The following is a 5,438-nucleotide window of genomic DNA, read 5'->3' as shown; positions in this document are numbered from 1 at the left end:
AGTTCAAATCCCGGCAACCACATGTAATTCTGGTGTGTCTGAAGACAGCTACGGTGTACTTAGATATAATTAAATAAATAAATCTTAAAAAAAAAAAAAAAGAGCACTAGATTCTTTTCTATTCCAGAGAACCTGAGTTTAAGTCTCCACACCCACATGGTAGCTCAACACCATCTTTCAACTCTAACCTTCTTCTAATATATATATATATATATATATATATATATATATATATATATATATATATATATATATATATATATATATATGCTCTGTCTTAAAAAGAGAGAGTATTTATGTGTGTGTGTCTTAGTTGAGGTTTTATTGCTGTGAAGAGACACCATGACCAAGCAATTATTTTTTTTCTCTTTTTGTTTTTTTGTGGCTTATTCAGTTGGATTCTGAATCACAATCAGGAAATAGTCTTTATCTGGCACCACCATAATTTCATTTTTCTTAACGAGAATTCAAAGGAAGGTTGGGTCATTCTGGGGGTCAACTCACGAACAGTGCTCCGTGCCTTCAAGATGAAGTTGTGCATGAGGTTGGCATACTGTGTAGTGGTGGGATTGTCCATTGTGCTCTTGATGGGAATGCCTTCAGTGTTCACCACAACAATGTCCTGTACTCCTTTCTGGCTCTGAAGCCTCTTGAGTGTTTCCTCCACCTCTGCCATCTCAGACAGACCTAGCAGCTCTGAATCATCAGCACTCAAGTTCCCTGCCCTTCTCCAAGCAGTTCTTATAAAGGCAAACATTTAACTGGGGCTGGCTTATAGTTTCAGAGATTCGGTCCATTATCATCATGGTGGGAAGCATGGTATCATGCAGGCAGACTTTGTGCTGGATGAGCTAAGAGTTCTACACCTTGATCTGCAGACAGCCAGGAGGAGACTATGTCTTCCACAGGCATCCAGGAGAAGGCTGTCTTTCCACACTGGGCAGAGCTTGAGCATAGCAGACCTTAAAGCTTACCCTACAGTAAATAACACACTTCACTTCCCCCAACAAGGCAACACCTACTCCAATAAGGCCACACCTCCTAATAGTTCCACTCCCAATGAGCCAAGGATTCATGAGTCTAAGGGAGGCAAACATATCCAAACCACTGGGGGGGGGGGGGTCGGGGAGAGAAGAAGAGAGAGGGGTAGGGGGAGGGACTCCAGCTCCAAGATGGGTAGGCAGGAGCATCTTCTGGCTTCCACCCTATCGGAGGAAATGCAAGCCTCAGGTTCAGGTTCAGAGACTGCTTCAGAGAAATCGGTAGAGTACCAGAGAACACCCAATGTCCTCTTCTGGCCTTTCTCTATATGCATATACTCACACTTATACACACACATGTGCATAGCCCTACACAGACACATATGTACACATATACAAATAAAACCTTTTGTCCTATTGCTTCGAAGAGTCACCATGACCATGGCTACTTTTATAAAGGAAAGCATTTAATTGGGGGTTGCTGACAGTTCCTGAGGTTTAGTTCATTATCACAGTGGGAAGTATGGTGGCACAAAGACAGACTGGGTGCTGGAGAAGCAGCTCAGTATCCAGAGCTGTAGGCAGCAGGAAGAAAGACACGGGCCTGGCTTGGGCATTTGAAACCTCAAAGCCCTCACCTAGTGAAGTAATACACTTCCTTCAAAAAGACCACATGTACTCTAACAAGGTCGCCTGTCCTAATCCTTCCAAGTAGTGCCACGCCCTGGTGGCCAAGCATTCAAACGTATGAGCCTATGGGGGCCATTCTTATTCAGACCACCACAGACATGGTTTTAAAAATAATTTAGAGAGAGAGAGAGGAAGATATTCAGTGTCGACCTCTGACTTCCACACACATGTATACACTTATGCAAACATTTAAACATGTACACACACACACATACACACACACACACACACACACACAGAGAGAGAATAGCCAAATGGTTTATCATTTTCTTTCCTTTTTCTTTTCAGGGTGAGTTTCCTGTGGTCCAGGCTATTCTAGAATGTAAGGTCCAGTGGGAGGCTTCATTTAACACCCTGGGATCTCTTGATGGCATGGTACATGGTATCAGGGGCAACAGTGAGTTCCTGGGGACCGTGTGGCTTCTGATCTAGCTAGCTAACATCTCATGGAGTGAGTAGGAGCTCTGCGAAGACTGCCATTTAAATTCCTTTGCCACTTGTCCAGGCTCAGACTATTGTCCCTAGCACCTGCTCCTATCCAGAGTTCACGTTGTTTGTGGCCTGGGGACCCCTTGAGAGGTTAGATGAATAAGTCACCTAACTGCCAAACTCTTCTTCTCTATGGAGAAAGAAAAACATATTGCCTTACCCCCCCAGGTTGCAGGCTGTGCACACACAAAGAGGGATCATACGTGTGTCATGGTCTTGTATTCCAGGAGAGACATCCAGCAAGCTCAGAACCCCTAGGGATAGCCCCACCCAAAGTTTGTTTTTGGTTCCTTCTTGTCTCAGTACAACCCATCCTCTATGACACTTGTGACTGAAAATTCCCCAGTCCTTCCATCACAACTCCCTCCTCTTTGGTAGTTTGCTTATAACCCTCCTTTACTTGATGTCTGTCCCTTAGCAACCAGCAAGTGCTAACACTTGAGAACAAGAATGAGTCCCCTTCCTTATGTTCTACATGTTTGCATCTGGCAGGTGCTTAGACTAGATTCACTGAGTAGGACAGAATCAAAGCTTTTCTCTAAAACTGTTTAGTTACACTTTTCCAGAGAGTCTGTTCCACCTCCTCTGAGAATGTTTTCAAGATTCCAGAGGCTAAAAATATCATCCCAAAGCTTTTGAAAGAACTCTTCCATGTAAGGAGACCAGTGGAGACTCGTGAAGCTGGAAGTTTATGTCCGCCAGGTGGCGCCCTAACACACACGTCTCCTGATGCCTTTTTTTTTTTTTTTTTAAGATGGAAGAATTCTCCTTCCTAGTGTCAGTTGGCTTGGGCTCCCTGCTCATAGAAATGCCTTCAGCAGTCCAGCATCCAGATTCAGCTTCTAGAAGCACATTAAAGTCTCAACCATAGTCAAGGGCACTGAGCACATCCGTCCAAGGGGCTAATGAGTTAGGATCAGAACATACAGGTTTGGATTCTGATATGACACACAGACCGTAGGTCATTTTTCTGGGTCTCTGACAGAATAGCTGTAAACAGAACATGAGAAATATGCAAAAGTATTCGGAGCCAGCTTCATCTGTCTCCTCAGTCTCTAGCAGCTCCGGGAACAAGGGTAACTGCTTCAGTGCTCTGAACCCACTGTCCTCATTGGTGGATCGGAGCTAAGAGCACCATCAACTAGAGCAGTAAATACGATTTCTTGCCACAGGGCCTAACACAACAAGCATCCCCGTCCCCAAACCACACATATCCCTGGCCTCTAAAATGGTGCTCAATATTTAATAAGCACCCACGATCTGCTTGCAGCATGAAGTAATTTTACAAATGAAGTAATCGGGCACAGAGGGTTGGTTGGGCAACCCCTCCTCCATGGCTGACAGTGGGGTGAGCAATGGCAGACTTGACTCCAAGGCCATGTTGGCTTGTGTGGGTTTGTTACACACCACAATTTAAGCATTTATAACATGTATTTGAAGTTCCCTTGTATAGTGTATACTCAAATGTATCCCGGGGTGGCTGTGACAGGCCAAAGCATTTTTCTTCAAAAGGGAACCAGGCTGCTGGTGAGGGAATCTGCTGGTCTAGACCAGGGGCATGGAGGGGTTCTGAAGTGTAGGATCAGCTGTGGTCTTATGCAGGCATTGTTTTGTAGGCAAATGTGGCTTGCTTAGTGTCTTAGTTAGGGTTTTATGGCTGTGAAGAGACAACATTACCAATGGAACGCTTATATAGTAAGTATCACGGTAAGATGCATGGTGGTACGCAGGCAGACATGGTGCTGGAGAAGGAGCTGAGAATTCTACATCTTGCAGGCGGCAGAGACTGTGTTCCACACTGGGCAGAGCTTGAGCATAGGAAGCCTCAAAGCTCACCGACACAGTGACATGCGTGGGTCCTCCAACAAGGCTACATCTACTCCCACAAGGCTACACCTCCTAACAGTGCCATTCCCTATGGGCCAAGCAGGAAGTCTAAGAGGGCCATACCTATTCAGTCAACCACAGGTAGGTCCAGTACTGTTTCTATAGCCAACCAGCAAGCAGCTCCACTTATAATATGTACTGGGGGACTCCTATATACCAGGCTCCGGCAAAGATAGCTAAGCCAGGATAGACCACAGTTTATGATGTAACAGACTCAGAATTACTGCAGGAGGACTATTCAAATGGAGGCCCAGACAAGCAAATAACGGTCAGCGTGGGAAGCGAGACTCTAAACCAGCAAGTGCTTAAACCGGATATTGTCTGCTGGCTAAGGAGAGTCTGGAAAATGAGGAGCATTCTGAGTTCATGTGGGAAACTTGCAAGGAGTGACAGAGCTTGGGCACGGGTTGGGGAAGGAAGTGGAAAAAACCCAAGAGATTGGAAGTTGGTTGGGGACAGATTATGTAATATGCCACATTGACGAGACACAGCTCTGTGCTGTGTTCAGAACAGCTAGGTTTTGTAACACAGCTGAAGCACAAAGGTTGGCTTTTTGGCGAGGAAATCTGCAGCCATCGCTGGTTCCCTGGTCTAAAACCCTCTCTCTAGGCTTTAGGACAATGAAGAAAACGGCTGCTCTCTTGTCTCGTGTCACCGGAGGCTTACATGAGAATGCACAGAAAGCATGGGCCCTGTAATGGCATCTGGAACATATAGGACATGTCTTCTCTTAGACGTAGGCCTGTCCTGACCATGTTAGGTGACATCTTTTTATTCTAAGCAAGACGCAGAGATGGCCAGATGGTCAAAGTGTTTAGTGGTGTTGTGCTCTGTGCACTGTGGGGTGAGGCAGCTGGGCCTCCAGCAAACGATGTTTTCTTACTCTGACTGAGAGACCTTCACGGCAAGACAGTCTGAGGTCAGCTTTGGACATGAGCAGTTTGTGGTGGGCAAGTGCAGGGTACTGAGGGTGTCCCAGTGAAAACAGCTGTGCGTTCAGACCTGCTCATCAGGCTTGCCAGAGTTCTCCTCTATGGGAGAGAACTATGTCTCCAGTCTCCTGAGACGTTAATCAAGGGGGTCCAGCCAGAGGCTGGGAGGACAGTGTAGTTGCTTCCACTTAAGATCAGCCAGGCCTCAAGGCAGGGAGGGCTTGGGTGGCTCCAGATATGGCAAACTTGGCCTAGCAGCCGGGGCATCCTGGGCAGAAAGCCTGTCATGGGCTAGGGGGTGCGGGCATTCAGCCCCGGCCAAAATGAAGGAATGGGAAGCAGGGGGGGGGGGGGGAGGTGTTAGCCAGGGTGGAGGGCGCGACGGCAGGAAGCCGGGAGGCGCGAGCAGGGGTGGAGACCAACGAGAGGGACGGCCAAAGAACCGGTAGGAGGGCTGGAG

The 5,438-nt window shown here is 46.9% G+C and overlaps 1 pseudogene across 1 annotated transcript; it reads right to left on the bottom strand.

The window, feature by feature from the left end:
• Positions 1–386: 386 nt before the first annotated feature.
• LOC308417812 (dynein light chain roadblock-type 1-like) lies at positions 387–676 on the bottom strand (annotated as a pseudogene). Its single transcript has one exon. The product of its transcript is annotated as a dynein light chain roadblock-type 1-like (transcript).
• Positions 677–5,438: the final 4,762 nt, after the last annotated feature.

This window comes from Micromys minutus, assembly GCF_963924665.1.
Source record: "Micromys minutus genome assembly, chromosome: 2".
NCBI classification, from domain to species: domain Eukaryota; kingdom Metazoa; phylum Chordata; class Mammalia; order Rodentia; family Muridae; genus Micromys; species Micromys minutus.
This window is presented reverse-complemented; position numbering and strand designations above follow the sequence as displayed.